Source organism: Phacochoerus africanus, chromosome 15, assembly GCF_016906955.1.
Source record: "Phacochoerus africanus isolate WHEZ1 chromosome 15, ROS_Pafr_v1, whole genome shotgun sequence".
Lineage (NCBI taxonomy): Eukaryota > Metazoa > Chordata > Mammalia > Artiodactyla > Suidae > Phacochoerus > Phacochoerus africanus.
Genome location: NC_062558.1, coordinates 131,056,981 through 131,082,942, shown reverse-complemented (window position 1 = coordinate 131,082,942; position 25,962 = coordinate 131,056,981).

Sequence of the window (25,962 nt, the reverse complement as noted above, 5' to 3'; positions counted from 1 at the left end):
TATGATGGAAGCTAATATAAGAAGGGGAACACATATGTATGGATGACTGGGTCACTTTGCTGTAAAGCAGAAATCAGTACAGCATTGTAAATCAACTATAATTTTAAAAAATTTAATAAAAAAAAGAGTCAACTTGGAGCCAGCCGGTGTCTCTGATCCAGTCCAGGTGGACTTCACGCTCCTCCCAAGTCTCAGGTGCTGCTACTGCCAAGGTCTCCAGGAACCACACTTTGAAAGCCATTCCTTGTACAATAAACACCAGATCAGTGAGAGGGGTGGGTGAAAAAAAAATCAAATTCTACATCTCTCTCAGTTCCTGATAGCTCGAGAATGTAAAATTTATAGATACAGGTGTTCCCATTGTGTCTCAGCAGGTTAAGAACCCAACATAGTGTCCATGAGGATTCAGGTACAATCCCTGGCCTTTCTCAGTGGGTTAAGGATCTGGTGTTGCCATGAGCTGCAGCATAGGCCTGCAGCTGTGGCTCCAATTTGACCCTGAGCCTGGGAACGTCCATATGGCACAGGTGCAGCCATAAAAAGAAAAAAATATAATCTTGATAGTATAATTAATAATATATGTATAGATTAAATTATGTATGAAATATTTAATCTGGTATATGCCTATAACATATAAGTTACATTCGAGATTGTGTGTTCCTTTGACATATTTGTGAAATAGCTATAGGTTTTAACTGTATACTAGGCATAGAGTCCACATCATGCCATAAAGGCAGCCTCAACTTATTTTTTATTGGTAAGAAGAAGAGAGATCACATTTTCTGACCAAAATGCAATAAAGCTAGAAATAAATAAGTAGAAACAAAAGTCAGTAGCTCCTTAACCACTTGGAGAACATGCCTCTCACTCTCAATACTTATTTGCTAAAACAACAATATTGAAACACCTGCTCACCAAAATGCATGAGTTGAAGCTAAAGTTGGCAGAAATTTTGTGGCTATAAATTCTCTCATTACTAACAAAAGAGTGAAACAAATTAATCACACAACTCAAAAATTTAGGAAAAGAATATCAAACCTAAACCAGAAGGAAGAGGCATAAAAAGCATGAGACTGAATTTAAAGTAGAAAACATAAAGCATTAAAACTGATTAATTCAAGAGAGATGAAAAACTTAAAAGGAGATGTCACAATCTACCATAAAGAATAAAAAAAAAAAAAAAAAAAGGAGCTCCCGTCGTGGCTCAGTGGTTAATGAATCCGACTAGGAACCATGAGGTTTTCAGGTTCGATCCCTGGCCTCGCTCAGTGGGTTAAGGATCTGGCGTTGCCGTGAGCTGTGGTGTAGGTCGCAGACTAGGCTCAGATCCCACGTTGCTGTGGCTCTGGCATAGGCCAGAAGCTACAGCTCTGATTAGACCCCTAGCCTGGAAACCTCCATATGCTGTGGAAGCAGCCCTAGAAAAGGCAAAAAAAGACAAAAAAAAATTAAAAAAGAGTAGGAAAATACAAATATCCAAAATTAGACAAGAGAAAGTGCAGAGACACAGAAACAGGGGAAGGTTTTTAAACTATTAAAGAATACTTTGTAAAACTGTGGAACTAAATTTAAAAACTTGGATGATATGGGCAATTTTTCTATAAATAATAAATTTCTTATATCAAGAAGAAATAAGAAATAAAGGAAGCTGTGAAACAATTATGAAGGAGCTTCTCTCGAAAGGGGCCAGGCCCAAACAACCTCCATGACTCAAACCATAAAAGAATAGATATCACAGAAATTATTTAAATTGTTCCATAACTCAGAGGAAGAAGGAGTACTTTTCACTGCTTTTATTGTTTTTATAAAGCCAGCAAAACCCTATACCAAAACCTATTAAAGGCATACCCCAAAGAAAACTATCTGCCTCACTTCACTTACACGTTCTAAACAAAATATTAACAAGTAGACTCCATCAATACCAGTGGGTCATTATTGTTACTGATACATAACTTCTGTCCGAGACAGCACAATAAACCAAAATAAAAGGTGTAAGTATTGGAAAGAAGCAAGCAAAATTGTCGTTATTTGAAGATAAAATGATTTTACACCAGAGAAAACTCAAGAGAGTAAACTGAGAAAACTGTTAGAAACGGTGGTAATGACTCTGGCTCTGAAACAAATAACACAAAAAAGTAATAACTTTCACACTAACCATAATCACTCAGAAAGCATAATGACTAAGAAAATTCTATTCATAATAGCAATTTATATATAGTAACGAATAAGACTTGCTCTATAGAGAAAACAACAAAACCCTATTGATGGAAAATACTTGATACAGGGGAGAGATGTACCTTTTAGATACGCTCTCCTAACTTTTTAAAGAAGGGAAAAAATAATTATTAGTTTTGGAGCTGTAAAACAACTGTTAAATTCCTCTTGGAGAAAAAAGCTGATTTTTTTTTTCTTTTCCTTTTTTTTAGTCAAACATCTGGACAGGATGGGTTTGTTTTGGAAAGCTAAGTCTTATCCTTGCTGTCGTAGACTAGAATTAAGACAGTAAGACTGGGTCGGAGGTGAGCAACCAGGAGAAAGAAGGGTAGAGATCAAAGGGGCCCAGCTGGAGTTTACAGAGAGAGTGAGGACCTTCTTCCTGCGAGAGGACAAGTAGAAGGACTTTTCAGAGTAAATGCATCTGGTATTTATAGTTGTTTGTTGTGCTCTATTAATAAGGTAGCCCCAGCAGTTAATGAATCCAATTAGTATCCATGAGGATGCAGGTTCGATCCCTGGCCTCGCTCCGAGGGTTAAGGATCCGGCATTGCTGTGGCTGTGGTGTAGGCCCGTGGCTCCAGCTCCGATTCGACCCCTAGCCTGGGAACCTCCATATGGCCCTAAAAAGACAAAAAGAAAAAGGAAAAAAAATAAGGAAGCCCATTTGTACAACCCCCAGACCTCTGATGATGATGATAATGATGATGATGGTGATAGTAGCAATGGTGGTGAGGAGGAGGAGGGTGGTGGTGGTGATGGTGGAATAATGATGGTGATGATGGTGGTGAGGAGGAGGAGGAGGATGGTGGTGGTGATGGTGACGATAAGAATAATGGTGGTGGTGAGGAGGAGGAGGATGGTGATGGTGGTGATGGTGACGATAAGAATAATGGTGGTGGTGAGGAGGAGGAGGATGGTGATGGTGGAATAATGATGGTGGTGATGAGGAGGAGGATAATGATGGTGGTCATGATGGTGATGCTGAGACTGATGGTGGTGGTGATGATGGTGATAATGATGAGGATAATGCTGGCGGTGATGATGGTGATGAGGAGGAGGATGGTGGTAGTGGTGGTGGTGATGATGATGAGGATAATGATGAGGAGGAGGATAATGGCAGTGGTGATGGTGGTGATGCTGAGACTGATGGTGGTGGTGATGATGGTGATAATGATGAGGATAATGCTGGCGGTGATGATGGTGATGAGGAGGATAATGATGAGGAGGATAATGGCGGTGGTGTGATGGTGATGGTAGGGATGGTGGTGATGATGATAAGAGCTCATATTTATTGAGCACCTACTTTCTGGGCAAGGCGCAGTAGCTGTGTATATTATTTAATTATCACAAAAATCCTGTTTCCCATTACCGATGAGGAATTCAGGCAGAGAGAAGTTAAGTAACTTGACCAAGTGCACAGCTTGCAAGTGGCATCTAGTAGTTGACCCAGACATTCCGACTCCAGGGCTCAGAGTGTAACTCTTCCCTGAGGTCACCTATCTAGTGTGCTCATGGCCTTGAGTTAATGCTAGCGAAAAGATGGGACAGTCTCCAGTGGGGTGCTGTGGACTGGAGAAGGGACAGATATACGAGCCAGAGCAGAGATCAAGAAGACCATGGAAGCAGGGAATGGAACTGGCTCTGGGAAAAATAAACACCAACCTCCTCCACTGCCATGAAACCCCAGAGAGAGTGAGAAGCATGTTGGGACTTCTATCAGGTGTGAGAGGGGGTGTTGAGACAATTTAATTACATCTTAAAGTAAACGATGACTTCAGCTGGCTGAATGATACAGATTCATGCAAGAAGCTGAAATATGGCTTATAATTATTAAAATGCCAATGCTCCCTAAACGAATCTATAAAAATAAATTCAAACACTCCCCAATTCTAATGGGATTTTTTAACTTACCCAAACTGATCAAATGTATTGAATACAGGTTACACAGGTTGCCAGGAAAGAGCCAAAAAAGAATTAACAACGAAAACTTGACTCCTGAGATAATAAAACACACTTTGAACACATGAATTAACAGTCTATATTTCAAATCAGGAACTAGTCAGTACTAATGTTTGAGCAAATAGATAAACATTTTTAAGAAATCTAGATTTCTCTCTACATCCAACACCAAATACAATTTCCAATGAAACAAAGATGTACATATAAACAAAAATACTAGAAGAAAATATGAGTGAGAGATCTTGGTGTGGCAAAGACCATTCCAAGTTTGACATAACCTCCAGCTCACTCGCTAACTACCAAAAAGGGAAACAGGGATGGCCAACTATTGGAACTTTCAGACTAGATGTGATGTCTAATTGAGCACCTGCAACTATTCCCAGTTCTGCACCAAATCTCACGAAATGTGGGAAAATATATGCTTGAATGATAAAATAATAGCTGATTTGAAAAACAAGAAAGTGTGCCACTGGCACACAAGATATTTTGAAGAACCTCTTTAAAAATCCACCAGGAGGGAGAGAGGACAAGATGGCGGAGGAGTAGGGGGACACGCTTGCCCTCTCCCACAAACACAACAAAAAAAAGCACATCTACAGAATAAATAACTCGAACAGAACAGCAACCAATCACTGGCAGAAGAACCTAAACTCCAATAACGGCAAGAAGTTCATGACATTACGGGGCAGAACGGGAGAAAAGAGGAGAGTGAGAGAAAGTGAATCTGAGCGGGACGGGCGCTCCTGAAAGGGAACTGCGGAGGAGAAAGGGATCCCGCACCCTGGAAAGTCACCTACACGGGGAAAGATCAAACGAACCGGAGGAGTCTCCAGATGCAGGGAAGAGTGTAGCAGTAAGTTGGAGTACAGAAAAGCCGATCAAGAACCGAATGGACCATCTGAACTACGGGCACAGTCACCAAAAATTGAGACGCCTGGGTGGGGGCTGGGCACCGAGACCTCGGCTGCAGAGGTTAGTCCCTGGGCTGGGGGGGCGGGGCAGAGCAGAAACTGCTTGGGAGGTCTAGAAACCATTTGACGGGGCAGAGACTGCCTGGGAGACTAGAAAACAAAGCTGTCGCAGAGGAAGGGAGCAATACTCTAGGGGCGGGGAAGTGGAAAGCCGCATCAGAGGGAACCTGGGAAAAGAGCCTGGTCTGCACCCGTGCTGGGGAGAGGAGAGAAGAAGGGGTGGGTCCCCATAGAATACCCCCCATGCCACAGCAAGCTTACATGCCCACTAGCTAGCTGAAAGCTGTGCTTCCCAGTGCATCCCCTCCCCCCACCCCCGCCACCCCCTACACTCTCGCCAAGCCTGGGGCTGCCTGCCATCCAGGAGGGCTGGCCTCAACAATTGCCTGAAGCCTACCACTGCAGGGGCTGTCCCTGCACAGGCCTGCTTGCCCTTTGGAGGGGCTACACTTCCGCAGAGTAGCACCAAACACCACCAGCCCCCGAGAAAATGCCTGCAGCCCAGAAAAGCTAGAACAAGCCTAGCCAGGCCGTGAATAGATCTGCCTAATTACCGGAGGGTTTTTCTGAGTCGGGCTGCCCCAGGGAGGAGCCTCTTCGGTTTCCAATGGCCCTGCTACCCGCCCAAGCCCCCAGGGGGTGCCCTAGTGGATCAGCTGCATAGGACTGCCAGCTCCAGGCAGGACCCCCTGCAGCCCAGAAAAGCTGCAACAAGGTTGGCCAAGCCGGGAAAAGATCTCAGACGGTCTTTCTGAGTCAGGCTGCCCCAGGGAGGAGCCTCTTGGGTTTCCAGTGGCACTGCTACCCGCCCAAGCCCCTAGGGGGTGCCCCACTCCCGTGGAATAGCTGCTCAGCACCACCAGCCCCCTAGAAGAGCCCCTGCAGCCCAGAAAAGCTGCAACAAGCTTGGCCAGACTGTGAAAAGATCTGCCTAGATTCTCAGGCCATCCTTCTGAGTTGGGCGGCCCTAGGGAAGAGCCTCTTAGGTTCTCAGTGACCCAGATAGCTGCTCCAGCCCCCAGGGGATGCTGCACTCCTGAGGAACACCTGCCCAACACCGCCAACCCCCTGCAAGAACCCCACAGCCTACAAACACCAGAGCAAGCTCTGCATGACCAAGTGAAATCTGCTACCATCGTGGTGTGGACCTCCCAGCCCTGTCTGCCCTCAGGAAGTCCTCCTTTGCTTCAAAGAAACACTGTTAGCCCCATCAACACTCCAGAAAAGCCACACTGCCTCAAAAAAGATTGACCAACAACGCCAGCCCTCAGGAAATATTCCACAGCAGTGACAAGGCAAACCCTGCCCGATAACGGAGAGTACAACTCCCTCAGGAGAAAGAAAACAACAAGCAAGATGAAGAAGCTGAGAAACCACCCCCAGTCAAACCAACAGGAGAACTCACCTAAAACAGTCAACAATGAAACAGATCTCTGCAGTCTGACAGACCTGGAGTTCAAAAGAGACATAGTGAAAATACTGAAGGAATTAAGAGAAGATATGAACAGTAATGCAGATACCCTCAGAAAGGAACTAGAACATATAAGGAGGAGCCAAGAAAAACTAGAACATTCATTTGCAGAGATGCAAACGGAACTAAGGGCAGGAAAAACCAGAATGAATAATGCAGAAGAACGAATCAGTGATATGGAAGATAGAATAATAGAAATCACTCAATCCGGTCAACAGACAGAAAACTGAATCAAAAAACTGGAAAGCAATATAAGAGACCTATGGGAAGATATAAAGCGGGCCAATCTACGCATAATAGGAATTCCAGAAGGAGTAGAAAAAGATAAGGGGATGGAAAATATATTTGAAGAAATTATCAATGGAACCTTCCCAAATCTAAAGGATACTGGGTTCAAGATACACAAAGCACAGAGGGCCCCAAACAAACTGAACCCAAACAGACCCACAGCAAGACACATCATAATAAAAATGGCAAAAGTTAGTGATAAAGAGATGATCCTAAAGGCAGCAAGAGAAAAACAGAATGTTACCTACAAGGGAACCCCCATAAGAATATCAGCTGACTTCTCTACAGAAACACTACAGGCCAGGAGGGAATGGCAAGAGATATTTGAAGTGCTCAAAGGAAAAAATATGCAACCTAGAATACTCTATCCAGCAAGAATATCATTTAAAATAGAAGGGGAAATAAAATTTTTTTCCAACAAACAAAAACTTAAAGAATACTGCAACACAAAACCCAGGTTAAAGGAAATATTGAAAGGGCTTCTCTAAACCAAAAAGAAAGGAAGGAAAGGGAAGAAAAAAGAAAAGAAAAAAAAAGAAGAAGAGGAAGAACTAGGACTGAGGAAACCGCAATCAGAGAGCAGTCACTCAAACAAGCCAGCATACAGATTTAATCATGAACAGGCCTCAAACAAAATAAAATTAAAAAGAAAAAAATAAAAAAGAGTCATCAAAACCATAAAATGTGGGCAAGGGATGTTAGGAAGTAAATAACCCTTTTTGTTTGTTTGTATGTTTCTCTTCTTAATTTTAATATAGTAATGAAGTGTTTGAACTTACAGGACCATCAGGCTAAAACACACAGTTATGGGAAGGGGTTAGCATACTTAAAAAACAGGGAAACCACAAGCCAAAACCAAATATGGCATTTGCAAAAAATGAAAAAAAAATACACTCAAGCAGATAATAACAGGAGACCATCCAACCAAAAAAAAAAAAAAAAGAAAGAAAGGAAGAATGGAGAACCATAGAATCAACTGGAACACGAGGTTCAAATGGCAATAAATAATCATCTATCAATTATCACCTTAAACGTCAATGGACTGAATGCCCCAATCAAAAGACACAGAGTGGCTGAGTGGATAAAAAGGCAAAAACCTTCAATATGCTGCCTACAAGAAACTCACCTGAGGACAAAAGATACATATAGATTGAAAGTGAAAGGATGGGGGAAAATATTTCATGCCAATAGACATGACAGAAAAGCAGGAGTCGCAACGTGCTCATATCAGACAAAATAGACTTTAAAACAAAAGACATAAAGACAGACAAAGAAGGACACTACTTAATGATTAAGGGATCCATCCAAGGAGAGGATGTTACTATCGCCAACATATATGCCCCAAATACAGGAGCACCCAGATATATACAACAAATATTAACAGACATGAAGGGAGATATTGATGGGAATACAATCATAGTAGGAGACCTTAATACCCCCCTCACATCAATGGACCGATCCTCTAGACAGAAAACCAATAAAGCAACAGAGATCCTAAAGGAAACAATAGAAAAGTTAGACTTCATTGAGATCTTCAGGACACTACATCCAAAAAAAGCAGAATACACATTCTTCTCAAATGCTCATGGAACACTCTCAAGAATCAACCACATCTTGGGACACAAAACTAATCTCAATAAATTTAGGAGCACAGAAATTATCTCAAGTATCTTCTCTGACCACAATGCCATGAAATTAGAAATCAACCATGGGAAAAGGAAAGAGAAAAAACCTACTGCATGGAGACTAAGCAACATGCTACTAAAAAACCAATGGGTCAATGAGGAAATCAAGAAGGAAATTAAAAACTACCTTGAAACAAATGATAATGAAGACACAACCGCTCAAAATCTATGGGATGCTGCGAAAGCAGTGCTCAGAGGGAAATTTATTGCAATACAGGCCTTTCTCAAAAAAGAAGAAAGATCCCAAGTTTACAACTTAAACTTCCACCTAAATGAATTAGAAAAAGAGGAACAAAAAAGTCCTAAAGTCAGCAGAAGGAAGGAAATTATAAAGATCAAAGAAGAAATCAATAAAATAGAGACTCAAAAAACAATAGAGAAAATTAATAAAACCAAGAGCTGGTTCTTTGAAAAGGTAAACAAAATTGACAAACCCCTGGCCAGACTCACTAGAAAGAGGAGAGAAAGAACCCAAATAACCAAAATTATCAATGAAAAAGGAGAAATCACAACGGATACAGCAGAAATACAAAAAACCATAAGAGAATACTATGAACAACTCTACGGCAACAAGTTGGACAATCTGGAAGAAATGGACAATTTTCTAGAATCTTACAGCCTGCCAAAACTGAATCAAGTAGAAACAGACCAACTGAACAGACCCATCACTAGAAATGAAATTGAAGAAGTCATAAAATCACTCCCTACAAATAAAAGTCCAGGACCAGATGGCTTCACAGGTGAATTTTATCAAACATATAAAGAGGAATTGGTGCCCATCCTCCTTAAACTCTTTCAAAAGGTTGAAGAAGAAGGAATACTCCCAAAGACATTCTATGATGCCACCATCACCCTCATTCCAAAACCAGACAGAGATACCACCAAAAAAGAAAACTATCGCCCAATATCATTGATGAATATAGATGCAAAAATTCTCAACAAAATCTTAGCCAACTGAATCCAACAACATATCAAAAAAATTATACACCATGACCAGGTTGGGTTCATCCCAGGTGCACAAGGATGGTTCAACATACGCAAATCAATTAGCATCATACACCACATTAACAAAAAAAAAAGTCAAAAATCATATGATCATCTCAATAGACGCAGAAAAAGCATTTGACAAAGTCCAACATCCATTCATGATCAAGACCCTCGCCAAAGTGGGTATAGAGGGAACATTCCTGAATATAATCAAACCCATTTATGAGAAACCCACAGCAAATATAATACTCAATGGGGAAAAACTGAAAGCCTTCTCACTCAAATCGGGAACAAGACAGGGATGCCCACTCTCACCACTGCTCTTCAACATCGTTTTGGAAGTCCTAGCCACAGCAATTAGACAAACCAAAGAAATAAAAGGCATCCATATAGGAAGAGAAGAGATAAAACTGTCACTGTATGCAGATGACATGATACTATACATAGAAAACCCTAAGGACTCAACCCCAAAACTCCTTGAACTGATTCATAAATTCAGCAAAGTAGCAGGATATAAGATTCACATTCAGAAGCCAGTTGCATTTCTGTATACCAGCAATGAACTATTAGAAAAGGAATACAAAAATACAATACCTTTTAAAATTGCACCTCACAAAATCAAATACCTCGGAATACACCTGACCAAGGAGATAAAGGACCTATATGCCGAGAACTATAAAACTTTAATCAAAGAAATCAAAGAAGATGTAAAGAAATGGAAAGATATTCCATGTTCCTGGATTGGGAAAATCAATACTGTAAAAATGGCCATACTACCCAAAGCAATCTACAGATTCAATGCAATCCCTATCCAACTACCCATGACATTTTTCACAGAACTAGAACAAACAATCCAAACATTTATATGGAACCACAAAAGACCCAGAATCGCCAAAGCAATCCTGAGAAACAAAACCAAGCAGGAGGCATAACTCTCCCAGACTTCAAGAAATACTACAAAGCCACAGTCATCAAAACAGTGTGGTACTGGTACCAAAACAGACAGACAGACCAATGGAACAGAATAGAGAATCCGGAAATAAACCCTGACACCTATGGTCAATTAATCTTTGACAAGGAAGGCAAGAACATCAAATGGGAACAAGAAAGTCTGTTCAGCAAGCATTCCTGGGAAACCTGGACAGCTGCATGCAAAGCAATGACACTAGAACACACCCTCACACCATGCACAAAAATAAACTCCAAATGGCTGAAAGACTTAAATATACGACAGGACACCATCAAACTCCTAGAAGAAAACATAGGCAAAACACTCTCTGACATCAACATCATGAATATTTTCTCAGGTCAGTCTCCCAAAGCAATAGAAATTAGAGCAAAAATAAACCCATGGGACCTCATCAAACTGAAAAGCTTTTGCACAGCAAAGGAAACCCAAAAGAAACCAAAAAGACAACTTACAGAATGGGAGAAAATAGTTTCAAATGATGCAACTGACAAGGGCTTAATCTCTAGAATATAAAAACAACTTATACAACTCAACAGCAAAAAAGCCAATCAATGGAAAAATGGGCAAAAGACCTGAATAGACATTTCTCCAAAGAAGATATACAGATGGCCAACAAACACATGAAAAAATGCTCAACATCACTGGTTATAAGAGAAATGCAAATCAAAACTACCATGAGATATCACCTCACACCAGTCAGAATGGCCATCATTAATAAATCCACAAATAACAAGGGCTGGAGGGGGTGTGGAGAAAAGGGAACCTTCCTGCACTGTTGGTGGGAATGTCAACTGGTACAGCCACTATGGAGAACAGTTTGGAGGTACCTTAGAAATCTATACATAGAACTTCCATATGACCCCACAATCCCACTCTTGGGCATCTATCTGGACAAAACTCTACTTAAAAGAGACACGTGCACCCGCATGTTCATTGCAGCACTATTCACAATAGCCAAGACATGGAAACAACCCAAATGTCCATCGACAGATGATTGGATTCGAAAAATGTGGTATATATGCACAATGGAATACTACTCAGCCATAAAAAAGAATGACATAATGCCATTTGCAGCAACTTGGATGGAGCTAGAGAATCTCATACTGAGTGAAATGAGCCAGAAAGACAAAGACAAATACCATATGATATCACTTATAACTGGAATCTAATATCCAGCACAAATGAACATCTCCTTAGAAAAGAAAATCATGGACTTGGAGAAGAGACTTGTGGCTGCCTGATGGGAGGGGGAGGGAGTGGGAGGGATCAGGAGCTTGGGCTTATCAGACACAACTTAGAATAGATTTACAAGGAGAGCCTGCTGAATAGCATTGAGAACTATGTCTAGATACTCATGTTGCAACAGAAGAAAGGCTGGGGGAAAAATGTAATTGTAATGTATACATGTAAGGATAACCTGACCCCCTTGCTGTACAGTGGGAAAAAAAAAAAAATCCACCAGGAGTTCCCTGGTGACCTAGAAGTTAAGGATCCAGCATTGTCACTGCTGTGGCACAAGTTTAAATCCTGGCCAGGAAACTTCACATGCCATGGGCATGGCCCAAAACAAATTCAAATGGATCAGATAAACAAAGGGAGGAAAAAGTTGTGGTGGGGACCGGGGAAAGCCTGCAGGGGACCCATACCGTAGCCATTTGTAGGAAAAACTTCCTTGGATGAGGGGAGAGGTTGGAGGATGCTGGGAGCCCAGAGAGAATGGCCGTGGTGAGAAGGGGACCCTGGAGCTACCGCGTGTGTGTGGTTAACCGAGGACTTGCTTTCAAGGACTGACATTCAGACAAAAGCAGTGAGTCCAGTTCTCACTGGACACTGGGTCCAGAGAACAGGGTGGTGGCTACGAAGCTATGACCCCAAAGATCAGAAGGAGCAACATCTCAGTAAAGCTCAAACACAGCGTTTTCTTTTTTAATTTAATTTTATGGAAGTATAATTGATTTTCAATGTTGGGTTAATTTCTGCTGTACAGCAAAGTGATTCAGCCATATGTATACACATATCCATTCCGATATAGGCTACCGCAGAACACTGAGTAGGTCTTGTATGGCCAGGGCATACTCATATATAGAAAGGATGATCAAGGGGGACCCGCTGTGTAGCACAGGGAGACACCAGCGATCTTTCTTCTCCCTTCAAAACTCCTCTAAAACAAGTCTAAAAAGGAGTTCCCATCGTGGCGCAGTGGTTAACGAATCCGACTAGGAACCATGAGGTTGCGGGTTTGATCCCTGGCCTTGCTCGTCGGGTTAAGGATCCAATGTTGCTGTGACCTGTGGTCTAGGTTGTAGACTTGGCTTGGATTACACGTTGCTGTGCCTGTGGCATAGGCTGGCGATTACAGCTCCAGTTGGACCCCTAGCCTGGGAACCTCCATATGCCTGGGGGAGCGGCCCTAGAAAAGACAAAAAAAAAAAAAAGTCTAAAAATACTTTGTTTTTTCTGAACAGGTAAAATCACAGGGACAAATAGACCGGGGAAAAGAACAACTGCAACAAAACTTGGGATGCTGGAAAACAGATGGACCAATGGCGACTGGCTCCCACAGGAAACAAGGACTGGGTATCGGGGGAGCCAGAAAGCAACCAGATTTATGGGACAGACCTTCCCAAAGGTATGGCACTTCGGCAGCATCAGGAACCTCTGGAGCAGGGAGTGGAAAAAAAAACCGAACAGATGTTTATGAAGTTGGCTCCCTCCACCCAACACCACCACCATTACCACCCAGGCAGAAATGCAGAGCCCCAGCCATGGGAATGGAAAGTCGGGGAGCACCAGGGGCAGTTGAGGGCTGGGGAAGAGGGGTGTAAGTGAACTCTTAACCTAACCAAATGCGGAGTTGTAATCAGTCCCCAGAAATGTGGCAACCAGGACTCCATCCTCCAGGTACAGGATGGAAGACACTGCTCTTAGGAATGTGATCAGCCCAAGAGAAAGACCTAACCATCGTGTGCACGCACGTGTGTGTGTGTGTGTGTGTGTGTGTGTGTGTGTTTTAGGGCTGCACCTGTGGCATACGGAGATTCCCAGGCTAGGGGTTGAACCAGAGCTGTAGCAGCTGGCCACAGCCACAGCAACACCAGGTCTGAGGTGCGCCTGTGACCTGACCTACACCAGAGCTCATGGCAACACCGGATCCTTAACCCACTGAGCGAGGCCAGAGATCGAACCTGCGTCCTCATGGATGCTAGTCAGATTCATTTTTGCTGAGCCAGGACGGGAACTCCGACCTGACCATCTTGCAAGAAGTCCATGGCTTACAAACCTCACTTTCAGGTTCAGAGCTTCCAGTTAACATATTTTTCCTATTCCCAGAGCAGCAATCTATCTCACAACTGCCCTTCTCCCCCAGCACTGAGCACAGCTCCTAGACTTCTCCCCTCAGAGGCGGGGGATGAGCCCAGCCCTGCTGCTGGCTGGCACCACTTCATGGGGAGCTCTTGGCTACTACCCACTTTGCTGCTGAGCGTCTTTGTGAAGCAAACACAGCTGAGCATCATGTGCCAAGTCCTCCAGGAGAGGCTGTAGCAGGTGGTACCCAGAGAGGCAGTGTGGTGTCAGGGTTAGGGACCCACGCTTGGCATCAGGCAGGCCTGGGTCCACATCCCAGCATCGCCCTTCCAAGACATGAACTTCGGGCAAGTCCCTCAGCCTCTCAGAGCCTCCATTTGCCATCTGCAAAACTGGGAAAAATAATATCACTTGCCTCTCACTCCCCCCATCTCCCAGGCAGATGATGATGAGAATTACGTAGTGTTTACCCTCAGCCCCAAGTCTGGTCTGTAAAAACACAATCGTACAATCACTGCTTTCTTAAAATGATCAAATCCTTAAGGCATGCAGTTAGACCACAGCCTCCTTTCTAATGCCAGGAGCAAAGAATACACAAGTTGGACCCTCTCCTGAATCAGAACACATGCTCCAACCTCATCGGTCCTCCCTGTGGTTTTGATTTTTTTTTTTCCATTAGAGATTGTAAAACTTCATAAAAATAGAAATTTTTTTGTTCTTTTGAAGAGCAGGGTATTTTTAATTTTGAGGAAATTATCCATTTTTTTTTGTTTGTTTTATGGTTTATGCTTTTGGTGTTCTACCTAAGACATCTCGGCTTACCTCAAGGTCACAAAGATTTTCTTCTCTGATCTTAGACGTTTACAGTTTTAGCTTTTATGTTTATGAACTACCTCATGTTCATTTTTGTATCTGAGATCCAATAAGGCCTGAGGTCCCACAATTTGTTGAAAAGACTCTTCTCTCCTTTTGAATTACCTTGGCACATGTGTCAGCAGGTAATTGACCGTGTGTGTGAGCTCCTTTCTGGACTTTGTTCTGTTCCATGGTTCTCTACGTTTAGGAGCACGTCACTTTGATGACTGTTGCTTTAGAGGAAGTTTTGAAATCAGGCAGTGTGGTTCTTCAAGGTGTAGCTCTTTTGCAAAATTATTTTAGAGTTCCTGTTGTAGCTTAGAGGGTTAAGGACCCAATATAGTATCCATGAGGATGTAGGTTCCATTCCTGGCCTCACTCAATGGGTTAAGGATCCAGCATTGCTGCAAGCTGTTGCAGGGGTCACAGATGCGGCTCAGATCCCACATTGCTGTGCCTTCCGCCCCTAGCCTGGAAACTTGCATATGCCACAGGTGTGGGCATAAAAAGAAAAAAAATTATTTTGTCCAAAATCATCTTTTGAATGCCCCACTTTACTTTTTAGAGGAAAACCAAGTTTTACCAGACATATGAAAAAAAACCTCTATAATAAGAAAATTAAAAATCAAAATAAAGAAACCATGGGAGCAAGTTAAGTAGAGACATTGCATGCAAGTAGGGAAAACGTCAAAAGAAGTATTAATATCCTCAGATATAAGGGAAGATATTGAATCTATGTACAAAAAAAAAGGATGAAATTAAAAAGAGTATTCAGAAAATGAAAGTGGGAGCAAGTACTTCAAATGACATTATCTTTATTGACCATGTAGAGAAGCACACCACACCCGTTCACGTATTAAGCACCTGCTGCATGTTAAGCACAACACCGGTCCAAGGGACTGGATAAGACTATCGGATGCTTAAGCAGGAAGGACCTTCGCCATCACCCCCATCAATTTCCAGGTGGAGAAATAAACATCCAGGGATGTCAACCGCCTTCCCCAAGGTCACTGCCAGTTGACGGCAAAGCCAAAACCCAAATCCAGGGTTCTTAACATACTCATTGTTCTGTGTGGTTTATTTCATTGCACTGGTTATGATCTTGTCTTTTGAAAGTGCCAAGGAATAAAAGATAACCTGATATTAAAAAGAAAACAATTCAGTTAGTAAAAAAGTCGAGGCAATTTTTTTTAATAAATAGGACTTGGTATGACCTCAGTTCCTTGTGAAATGTCTCATAGAGATGACGGTGCTGCTGCTGAAAAGGATATTCTGTGTACCTAGTGACTGATTTTTTTTTTTTCACATCTTAACTTTTTTTAAGCTGCGAAACTTTGCAAACATCAAAGACTTCAATATCAGGGAAGAATTTGAACTGTTGGTCCTGCTCATCACTTGGAAACAGAATAATCTTTATGATCTGAGGATCCGGCACTCGGGGGTGCTGTGGCGTGGAGTCCTGTGGAGAATTCCTGGCCGTTACCTTCCTGTATTTTCCCGGTGAGTGTTGGTGGGGGGCTGGGAAGTGGGAGCTTGAGGGTGGCCCGTTATCCACAGATGAAAGCCATTTTGCTCTGAACTGTGGATGCTCGTCTCAGTCTGAACAGGCTCTAGAGAAGAAAGCTTGGTTGGCTGATGGGGGATTTTTAATTTGTTTGTTTGTTTGTTTGTGTGGCTGTCCTGAGGCATGCAGAAGTTCCCAGACCAGGGATCAAACCTGCACTGAAGCAGCGACCTGAGCCAATGCTGGATCCTTAACCCACTGCGCCACAGGGGAATTCCAAGAAAGCCTTTGTGGGGATAGGCACATTTTCAGGGCTGTTGTTGTTGCTGTTTTCTTCTTAAGGCCACACCTGCTGCATATGGGAGTTCCAGGCTAGGGGTCAAATCGGAGCTGCAGCTGCTGGCCTACACTGCAGCCACAGCAACACCAGATCTGAGCCCCATCTGTGACCTACCCTACAGCTTGGGGCAATGCCACATCCTTAACCTACTGAGAGAGGCCAAGGATTGCACCTGCATCCTCATGGATGCTAGTCAGGTTCATAACTCACTAAGCCACAAGGGGAACTTCACACTTTTGTTTTTAGCTGCACAATTGGAAAACAAAACAAAACAAAGCACAAGAGTCTCCTGAGTCAGGTTCGAAGAGATGAGATGGATGGCTAGATACAAATCTCATGAGTCGATCCATCTATGTAGATATATAGATGGATCCATGTCTCTATCTACTTGAAGGGGTTGGATTTCTCATGGGCTTTTCTCCATAACCACTCCTCTTGCTGCCTTGCCTCATTCCCGCTGAGGTCTGAGCCGCTCCTATGGTTTTATGCCAACTCCATCCAATTATGCATTTATGGCAGTTCCACACTCTCTTCCCCCAAGCTTCCCACTCTGATCAGAAGGTGTTGGTTCTGGTTTCCTAGAAACCTAGAGCCTCTGATAATGGTCACGTCCTTGATATCTGAACTGTCTCATAAATAACAAAGGAGGAAGAGATTTGTGAAGGTAGAAATCCCTCGCCAGACCTACAAAGATAAGGCTTCAGGCTGTCCTGAATGTCTGTTACACGGAATAAACCGTCAATGTTAGTTTTCCTTATTCATGTAAATGTAACCTTTTCTTCCAGCCTAATCGCTCTTCTCCCATCCTTCAGAGACATCTGATAAATCCTCACCTAGGCTCATAGGCTTGTTTCTCTGCTGTCCCCATCCCAGCCTCACAGGGGTAGTTAGTTTCCTGACCCTACCATGCACACTCATACTTTTGAGCCTTGTGCATGCTGTTCCCTCAATCTGGAACACCATTCCCGGTCCTCTGTGCTTGTTGTGGCCTTCCCTGACCTTCATTACCCACAGGGAGATGTGCCCCCCCACCCCGCCCCACTTTGTGCCTTCACAATGCAAGCTTCTAGACTAGCAGTCTTTCAGACTGCTTATGATGCTGCACCTGGTCAGCATCTTCCTGTATTGAGACCATGACCCCTCCAGAGTGGGAGCTTCCTGGACTCGGGGACTGTTTCACCCTTTCTTTTGCATCTCCAGGGCTGCCACCTATAAAGTCTCGCTTTAAAGAAAATAAGAGCATGATTGTCAAGAAATAACAGTGTTGTCTCAGAACTGTGCATAGGCGTTTCCCCTTCAGTTGGGTTATTTTCTGAAAACTTTTCTGATTTTTATGGATCTGTCCTTAACAAATTCTGGAAATACTTCTTATTCCAATCACTGTCAATTTTCCACAGTTTTGCTAATTTCACATCATCAAAGCAAAGGAAGGGACTTCTAATATTATCATCAAGCAATTGCCTTTCATTGAATTTTTAGAATGATAGACTTTTATACTTTGTTTAACCATAATTACAATAGATTAACCATGTGTATAAAGTATACACGGAGTCTTTCATCTATCCTATGAGAAAGAGTGGCCATAATAGTTCTGTTATTGATACAGGAGTCAGATTTTCTTTGCCATGTGATATGAGCTACTAGAAATGTACAAAGTAACATACAAAGTAACAGAACTAAATACTGTTCCATTCAGCCAGTTGGCTCAGGCCCCACTGTACTTCAGATTGAATATTCTATTTGTACTATGCACAAAATCAGACAATAACAAGGATAGGGGTCCCCTTTGTGGCTCAGAAGGTTAAGAACCTGACATAGAATCTATGAGGATACAGGTTTGACTGCTGGCCTTACTCAGTAGTTTAAGGATCCAGTGTTGCCACAAGCTGTAACATAGGCTGAAGAAGCGGCTCAAATCCAGTGTTGCCATGGCTGTGGCGCAGGCTGCAACTGCAGTTCTGATCTGACCCCTAGCCTGGGAACATCCATATGCTGCATGTATGGCTATAAAAAGAAAAAAAAATGAGAATAGAATTTAGAACACAGCAAACCTCAAACCCCAGTTTATTAAGATGAAGAGGGAGTATACAGAATTTCCCTCCCCATCCCCTCCCCTCTGTTCACCCAAGATAATCCTGCATTGCCATCGACTGCAGGGCTGGTGTGGAGAAAGGCTTTGGAGACCAGTGGGGAGAGAGAAGTCTCCAGAATCTTGGTAGGATGGATGCACAGAGCTGGTGAGAAACACGCCAGTAGAAGAAATTGTCGTGAACTCAAAAAGCCCAGGTAAGGTTTAGAATTCCTTCTTAATTACTTTTTTGGCTGCAAGACTGTGGTTCTTTGAACGCAATGCTGCCCACGTGAGTCCCGGGATTTAGAAGGGTTACAGGAAACAAGGCTACTCCTGACTGGGTTGCTGTGCAGTGCTTCTCTGCCTAAACATGCCTATGCTGCGCTGCACAGACATTTTCTTAAAGGAAGATAATTACTACGAGAAAGAAAAGGAAAGTAGGAAATGACACGTCATCTATAAAACAGTTTCTGAGAAGAAATATATTCCTGCTTGGCACAAGTCAAAGGATCTTTTTTGTTGCCAGAAGAAAGTCAAGGCTATTTTTCAGGACTGTGAAAACCTCAAAGTTTTGCCCAGAGGAATTTCCTCCTACAAGAGAATTTTGAAAACCTTGACTTTGATCTGCCTTGTTTGATCCCTGGCAAGTAATATCGGCAATATCTCAGGGTTCAGCAGAGTACCCCATTAACTTGCCATTACTGTGAGTGGTTCCTCTACTTAAACAGAGGCATATTTAAAATAAGACAGAAGCCTTCAACCAAAGGCATCCCATGTGTCCTGAACAGTCCCCTGGGGTGGACACAGAACCCTTCTCAGTAAACCAAGCAACCCAGCTGGTCTTCAGAAGTCCATACAGACTTACAGGCCAGGGTTTATATTATTTGGGACAAGACCTGGTATGGGGGGTGGGCTCTAGGCCACCTCCATCCCTTGGATCTCAACTGTACTTGTTGATTATAAAATCTGTTTCATATCATGAGCCAGCATGTAGAATGTTATCTGAACAAAGATTGCTATGGTTGAAAAAAAAAAAAAAAAAAAAGGTGTTTGAAAACCATGCGTTGCTCACCCGCGTCTACAGATAGGCTCTGTTTCCAAACAATGTGCAAGCCAGTTCCTTAAAATCCAGAGCACAGGTCCTCTCGCGCAGAGATAACAGTAAAGATTGTGGACAGGGCCCTAAACAGGTCCTTAGATGCTTGCGTTGTTACCCACGGTGTCCCAGAGAAAACCAGGACAGCCTGGAGTTGCCACTGCAAATGCATATGCCAGGAGTGGGAGGCTCCCCGCAGCCCTAATAAAGGACAGGGAATGTTTGTAATGACATTACTTCTGGAGCACACGGTACCTGCCTGGCTTTCTTCTGGGTGGTTGACGTGTGTCATCCCCTGGGTTGTTTGCGTTGACCGTCCTGCGCTCTGACTGTGTGCTGGCCCCTCTCACAGATGTCTCATTTGGACTTCTGAATAACCTACTTCCCAGACAGAAAGACAAAGGCAGAGAGGTTGAGGTATATGCTTTTTCATCTGCTTGTGTTTCAATCACGTCTCCCCGTCCCCGGCAGTGCGGTTCCTTTAAGCCCTCGGCCCCCTGTCTACAGATCTGTGCTTTGGGCGGTGCTGGCAGGGGTGGCAGGCCAGGCTGGAGGTTGTCGCCAGCTGGGCAGCAAGTCGGCAGGACCAGGAGAGGCGGCATGTTTGCGTGCTGAGTTGTTTGACCTCTCTGAGTCCCATTGTCCCCCTCCGTTTACCCAGGACAATAGCAGAATCCAGCTCATGGGGTTTCGGTAAAGATTAAATGGGAAAGCATTCAATGTCCTAGCATGGTGCCCGGTGCTCAGTAGCTATTAGAACTCAGATCCACTCCTGCTTCCCTGAGTCACTGAAATCAAGGCTAAGAGCCTTGTCTCGGCCACTAGGGACTCCTGACCCACAGAAGACTTAAGGCCCTGCTGGCGATGGCTATAGAGACCTAATTATATAATCTAACGTCACAAGAGGAAAACCTGGGAAGAATAACCACCACTCCCTTCTCTGTTGAAAAGTCTGCAACGAGAGGGTGACTGCAGAGGCCCAGGCGTGGGGTCTGGGTCCCAGAACTCCAGACCTCCAGCCAGTATCTCTCAGGGTCCAGGACAAAGGATGGCCATGAAAGGCTTGTGCCCAGGGTACTGCGGGTTTTCCCAAGAGGCCTCATAGGATGGGGCTTCTCCAGCAGGTTTTTAATTTATACTCTCTCTTCTTTTTCATTTATATTCTCTCTTCCTTTATTTTGAAACGTTGTGTATAGAGGGAAGGAAAGCGTACCTTTAAAATGACATTTATTTTGTGACTCCATGAAAGGAAGGATTGGAAAGAGATTGAGAATCACCTGTTTGAGTAAGATAAATGGTAGAACTGGCCCAACACTGCTGGCTACAGGAGAAAAAAACAAGGTGAAGGCAAGCTAGCTCTCCAAAAAAGATGTGTGTGTGTGTGTGTGTGTGTGTGTGAGTATTTATATAATAGGATGACTACAAACTGAAGCCATATAAAGGCTAGCACATAATTTATAAATAATTTAAAAATATTCAAATAATCTTAACTGTAACTTCCATACACCTCTACTGCCCATGTGACTTCCCATTTCTTGAAAAACTCACTGATTTTTGATCGTTTGCAACTCAGTAGTGTCGCAAAATCAGAATATGGATAAATGCTTGAATGCAACTTGAATCAGCAAGATCGGTCACATGGCCGACAAATGGATAGACGTCTAATGAAGACACGGCTAATGTGGGTTGGTTGGTATTTTTATAAAACGAAAGTGAAACAGTGAGGATCTGCATTGGAACTTCACTCATTTGTCAGTGACGTGCGCCTCTTCTTTGCTGAATCAGATGACCGTTTTCTAATACACTGAGACTCTTTCCTCCGTTTGGGGGATACTGCTCCCAATGTGACCGCTCTATACACACACACTTATGTTTAACTGTATCACGAACATTTTCTCCATCCCGCTCTAAAATCGAGACAACAAACCACACAAAGCAATAACTCACACTGATTCCTGCATTGTAAATACCCCTATCCTGGCCATTCCAGGCTTCTAAGGTGAGGTCACTAAACACGGAAGTGGTAAGACAGACCCAGTACTGCTGATACGGTGTAGTTCCACCATGCTGATAGGACTGGTGTGTAAATATCCTAAGAGCATGAGTATTCGCAAAATGTAAAAATCGCTAGGAAGTAATGAGTTTGGAGCATTCATTGCCTCTGACCATAATATGCTAAACTGTACATGTAACTTCAATTGAAAATGACTTTCTTCAGCCAGATTGCAAGATACTTGAACATTTAGGCCTCACTAACTGGCTGGTACAGGAGAGGTCAGCACACCCAGGCTAAGGGAGGGAGCGGAAGGCAGGGGCTGGGCCATCGCTCCTGGACGCAGAGGCCAGCTCCCCAGAGTTGGGGAGCAGAGCTAGGGAGCAGACGCAGAGAAAGTGATGGGCTTGTGGAAAGCCATTTCGACCAGGAATGGGAAAACCCAAAACAAGCACCTTTTGACCCTAGGATGGTTGCCACGTGAGGAATCCCACCGCTGACTCCTCACTGGCTCCTCACCTCTGAGGTCCCAGCTTCACCACAAGTCTCCAGGGGCCTCCGTTGTGACCACTTGGCTTCCTGCTTCTCCCTTTCCATACACTCATCTCATTTGCAATGACCTATTTAACCTTGAGAATCCCAGTAGAGCACAAGCCATACAAGGACAAGGGCTGTCTGGTTTTCTCCTCCATCCTCAGGACCTAGCACAGAGCTTGGCACTTGAGAGGGGCTCCAGAGATGTCTGACATGAAATTAAATGGCTGATTATAGGTTGGTACGGATTCCAGGCGTTGCCTTTCTCTGCCTTATCTCAGCCCCGGCTTCCTGTTTGGATTCGGGTTGCAGATAAAAGGTGCAGGTGAGTTATCACCTGGGCAAATGTAGCCGGGTCAGCTTTCAGATTAAAGAAACTCTAGGAGGGGAAGTCTGGGCATGAGGTCATAGAGGGAACCTCTTGGGCTAGTTTCCATAATCCTGAAGCCATTCTGTTCTCCCAGTGACTTGTGCCTTCAGCCTCTGCGAATTTAAGAGGTAGGCTTTGAACAGTGACTCGGTGCCTGGCCCGGGATAAAGGTATCTGGCACGTGGGGGCTGCCCAGTCGTCAATAGAATATAGTAGTAAAGAAACTTTTAAGAATCAGCCAGACATGGCCTCAAATTCTGGGTCTTTGCTGACGGCCTGTGAACGCTTGGCTGTGTGTCTTTGTCTCCCAGAGCCTCCGTTTCCCTCCTTTGTGACAAGGGCTCATCAGGCTGACCCTGCAGGGTTGTGGTGGGCTCCAAAGGGGATGAAGAAGCTAAAATGACCCATTGGAGCTCCACATGTGTCAGTTCCTAGCATACCCCGCACCCTGGCCACCCCCACCTTGTCTCTAAGTGGTTTGTTCCACGCCCTTTGCCAAACCCTCTTTTCTTCTCCAGTGTTAAATAAGCCCTTTGCAAGGCTCAAATTGGGTCATGCAGCGCTCCTCCAAGTGAGTACACAGCCCATGAGCATCAGGCACCTTGGGGAGCCTGCGAAGGTGCAAATTCCTGGGCTCTGAGGTAGCTGGATAGGATCAGAAGCTCTGGTAGCTCAGCAGACACGTTCCTGAGACAGGAACACCTGCACTTGGTATATCCTGCCTCTGAGGAGCCCTGCGGCAGCCACGATGGGTGCCAAAGATCTAGACTCAGCTTGCAGAGAGACCAGAGTCGAAGAGGGTCCAGAAACACCTGTGTGCTTAGCAAGGCGCCTGGAGGGGAGGGAGCAGAGGGATGAAATACGCTGGCATGAGTGAGTGGGGGAGCGAGACAGGGATGATGGGATTGCCAGAGAGCAGTGTCCCAGCAGAGCAGAAGCAAGGGGGCCACACCGGATTCCCTGAAGGTGGGAATCCACCCTCACAGATGGCCGCACGCTCCAGGTGCCACACCGTCAGGAGTTCCAAGGGAGGGTCAGGACCTGACCAAACCCTGCAGGTAGTGTCCTGACAATAACCTTCTCCAGATCAGTCCTGGTTTTGAGGATTTCGTTATTAATTAGATTATGGACCCTGATACCATTAATAGCTGTGACAATTGGAGTTCCCATCATGGCTCAGCGGTTAACGAACCAGACTAGCATCCATGAGGAAGTGGCCTTGCTCCTTGGCCTCGCTCAGTGGGTTAGGGATCCAGTATTGCTGTGAGCTGTGATGCAGGTCAAAGATGGGGCTCAGATCATGCATTGCTGTGACTGTGATGTAGGCTGATGGCTACAGCTCCAGTTCGACCCCTAGCCTGGGAACCTCTATATGCTGTGGGTGTGGCCTTAAAGAGACAAAAAGACAAAAAAAAAGTAGCTGTGACCAATGATGAGAACTTCCTGCCAGGCAGCTCAAACAGAAAACAGGGCCAGGGTCAAATTCACATTCAGATCCTGGCCTGGCCCTGCCAGAGGGTTGGCGTCAGAAAAGCGGGGTGCCTCCATTTGCTCATTTGTGAAGTGGGGTTAGCAGAGCCCACCCCTTAGGATTGTGGGGAGGAATCAGTGGGATAGACCACATGCTAAAAGCCCACTGTGAAGACGGGCTCAGAGGGTAGGTGTTCAATGAATGTTCCAGAACAGAGCCCCGGCAGCTGCCTGCCCCTCACCCAGCATAGCCCACAACTCTGGCAGCCACAGTCCTGTTGCCACCCACAGAGTTTTCTGTCTGCCTGTTACACTTTGACCGATGGGCCTGCATTGAACACAGAAGGTTTGCATTTTCAGTGGGGCGGGATGGTGGGGGGGTGGGGTTGAGGCACCGGGAGAGGACGCTCTAGAGCTGGTGGCCGCAGGCAAGCCTGGAGGTTCAAGCACAGGTGGATGTGCCAGGAGACCAGTGACGGTCCAGGGGAGCCTGGTTAAGATGCAGCTCCTTGGCGTTTTACTCGGAACAAGCTGAGGTTTTAGCCACTTCAAGCTGCAAAAACGGCTGTGATTCACTGAGGGGGAGAAGGGCCCCCACCAGGCTAAGCTGTGACATGTGATTGGGTGGATTGGAATATGTGACATGGGATTCCAGGCTCAGAGGAGTGGCCCCCACAGGGGAGTCACCTCAAGAATCAGGAGTGGGGGGGAGTTCCCGTCGTGGCGCAGTGGTTAACAAATCTGACTAGGAACCATGAGGTTGCGGGTTCGATCCCTGGCCTTGCTCAGTGGGTTAAGGATCCAGCGTTGCCGTGAGCTGTGGTGTGGGTCACAGACGCAGCTCGGATCCTGTGTTGCTGTGGCTCTGGCACAGGCCGGTGTCTACAACTCCGATTAGACCCCGAGCCTGGGAACCTCCATATGCCGCAGGAGTGGCCCTAGAAAAGGCAAAAAGACAAAAAAAAAAAAAGAATCAGGAGTGGGAGGCAGCCTGAGTGGGCTCCATACCCCCGGCCAGACCGAAGTCTCTTTCCTTGCTCCCGCTTCTGCTCCTTTCCCTGGATCGTCATCACTCTTGGGGCCTTGGGGGCAGGGCTGGGGTTGTCAAAGTCAACAGCAGGGTGGGGGGGAGGGAGAGTGCTCTGTTACCCTGCCAGGCTTTCTAGAGGTGCTGGTGGTTCACTTACAACGCACAGCAACTTTCAGCTTTGGGTGCATCTTGCAAAGACTTGCTGTGCAGCTTCGGGGCAGCAGGGAGGGGAAAGCTTTGCTGGCAGCAAAGGCAAAACCACGGAAGGGAAATAACTGTCCCTCCCCCAAGGCAAGACAGCAGGCAGCAGGCCATCCCTCTCGGCTCACCCTTCTGTTTTGGGGCTTCAGAGGGGGGCTGGGAGAAGCTCACGAATCTGGAAGCAAGTGGCCCTCCCCAGAGTCTCAGGATAAAGTTCATCGGTGAAAATCTGCATCTCTGGATCTTCCTAGAATTCCTTATCCTGACAGCTGTGCCCCCGTGTGTCCCTGGACCCGGCCGCCCCCACCTTCTATATGATGGGTTATGGCATCACCCAGCCAACGAATGGGTATCAGCAGCCCCTCCCCATCAACTGACCGTCTCCCTCTCCCTCACGACACACACACACTAAATGCATGCTTCCATGTGGGAATCTATGATCTAGAAGAGTCTCCAGCCCCCATCTCACCAACTGGCTGGCCGTGCCTTAGTTCAGAGGTGCATCTCCCCTAAAAGCACGTCTCCCCTGCTCTGCTGCCGAGGCCAGCCTCACCAAACATGACTCAGTGCACGCAGCCCCTCGGCCCAGAAATCGTGGTTGCCTCCCGTCTCCGCAGTGTCAAACTTGCTTCAGGTCACAGATC